At 56.0% G+C, this 2,166-nt stretch overlaps 1 protein-coding gene across 1 annotated transcript in view; it reads left to right on the forward strand.

Annotated features, from left to right (window-relative positions):
* Positions 1-1,794: 1,794 nt before the first annotated feature.
* KBTBD2 (kelch repeat and BTB (POZ) domain containing 2) overlaps positions 1,795-2,166 on the forward strand; it is a 14,015-nt gene continuing 13,643 nt past the window's right edge. The window contains exon 1 of the mRNA XM_010567980.1: positions 1,795-2,010. The gene's annotated coding sequence lies outside the window, so the exon portion shown is untranslated. The remainder of the gene's footprint in view (positions 2,011-2,166) is intronic.

Consider the following 2,166-nt stretch of genomic DNA (forward strand, 5'->3'; position numbering starts at 1 on the left):
CACCACGCGTGAGTGTGTTGGGGGGGGGGGGGGGGGGGGGGGGGGGAACGGAAGGACCCAAACAAGCAAAAAGGAAGCCCTACAAAAACTAAGCTATTCCTGCCCCATTAGAGCCCCTCAAAACAGGTCCATACTGCTGCTGCTTACAGCCCAGCAAGAAACTAACAAAGTCCTCAGCTCATCCTCTTTATGGCAGGCAGCTGCTACTTGTCCACTCCCCCTTCCACCTGAGGCTCATTTAACAGTAGCGTGGGGGGCCTTTTTCCATCAACCGGTGGGAGGGACAATCAAAACATGAAGATAGGAATAGTGGTAAAAGCCTTCAGCTGGTGTACAGAAAGCTAGCAGCCTCATATTGCAGACATTTAAGCTGCATGCCTAAGTGAATCCAGTATTTCCCTTTTGTAATGCTGGAACTTGTATTTAAAACAAACAAAACAAAGGCGAATATTACCAATCTTCTGCTTAAAACTACTGTTAAAGATGCGTTTTGTAGGAAACCCCCCCCACCAGACAATGCAAGGCAAAGTTTATATTTGTTTTGAAAGTTTACCAGTTGTTCAGTACTGAGTAAAGGGAGCAATGCTCTTCCATCCTAACAGGGCTGAGCAGACTGACAGATGTGATGTTCTTTCCATGTGAACAAGGGAAGTGCTTATTCCAGTACAGTGTACTCTACCAAGCATAACAGAAATTTATGAAGTGTGAGGTTGTAATCTGACTCTGCCCTGGGTCTTTACAGGAGATGGGAATCTGGGTGGCCACTTGGGAACTTCATGTGTCTGAATGACAGAGCACGGGTATTGGGAGAGATGGTGAGAGAAGGAAGCACAACGAATGTGAGAAAACTAAAGAGGTGTGGATGCTTAGAGACCATTTACATTTCTAGGTTGGGAAATTCCTGTAATTTCTGGTTTTTTTGGTTTTTTTTCTATAATGTTCAGGTTAAACTTGTCCTTTGCACTAAGGCACAAACTACAAAATGCCTGGGAAGCATTACTGATCTCGTTCCTTGCAGACCTCCCCAGTCAAAGCCTGTCCTTTCCATTGAGGGCAGCTCTTGCACTTTGTGTGCAGGTCTCTCATGTGCCTGGTCTGGGATGCTTTGAATCCCCAACTCCTACATTCGTCAGATCAAGTTTTCACCTTTTTAAATTCCTAGCCCTTCTCTTGGTGGATGGACCCAAAGGGAAATAAAAAAGAAAACAAAAAAACCCGACTCCCTAGCTTTTAAAAAGTTGCCTGTCTACAGGATTTTCCCTTCCCTTGGGCCAGACTTCGGCCTTCTGCCTCCTCCCATCTCCCTCACCCCTGTCGCTTGGCAGGCTCAAGGCCACCACGAGCCTCAGGCGGCGTTTCCCCAAGGGGCAGGCAAACCTCGCCTCTGAGGCTCCCGCATTTGACCAAAGGACGTTTCAGCTGCACGGTGCCTCAGCCGGCAGGAGGGCCCTTGAGAAAAACTAAAAAGGAGGCGCCGGGAAGCAGAGGGACACGGCTGGACCGGGCCGCGCCTCGGCCCTTCCCCGCACAGCACACGGGCTGCAGCGAGCCGCTCCTCCTGGCAGAGGGCGCTGCCTCCGCCCGCACGCCCACTCCTCTCGGGGTCCCGCACCCGCCCTGCGCCGTCAGGCGGGCCAGCGCGCCCGCCGCTTCCTCTTGGCGCGGGCGCTGGCGTAGGCAGAAGCTGGAGGGCGGAGGAACAGGAAATGGGCTTGACTTCTCCCCGCTCTGAGCATGCGCAGGAGAGGCGGGCACGGGCGGCGGTGCGCGGCGCCTCGTAACAGCCGCCGAGCGGCGGTGGTGCTGTGGGGGATGAGGAGGTGGAGGGTAGTGCGCCTGCGCGTCTAGTGGCTGCCGCCTCCGCAGCCCGGGTGAGACCGGATCCTTCTCCTCCTCCTTCTCCTCCTTCTCCTTCTTCTTCCCCCCCCCCGCTTCCCTTGGCTGGCCCCTCGCCCCCGGCCGTCTGCGGTCGGGACGCTGAGGCAGAAGAGGAAAAAGCGGCGGTCGGAGGTTTGTGCGGGGAGGGACGGCGGCGGCGGCTCTCCTGCGCTCGCCTCCCGCCGTAGAGGCCGCCGTCGTCTGGCGCGGCCGTCGGGCCGTTTCCCGTCTCCTCGCCGCCGGCGGCCTGCGGGGCCATAGCGGGGGTAGGCCGCCGTTTCGCCGCGA

The sequence above is a fragment of the Haliaeetus leucocephalus genome, unplaced genomic scaffold (assembly GCF_000737465.1).
Source record: "Haliaeetus leucocephalus isolate CR32 unplaced genomic scaffold, Haliaeetus_leucocephalus-4.0 Scaffold234, whole genome shotgun sequence".
Taxonomy (NCBI): domain Eukaryota; kingdom Metazoa; phylum Chordata; class Aves; order Accipitriformes; family Accipitridae; genus Haliaeetus; species Haliaeetus leucocephalus.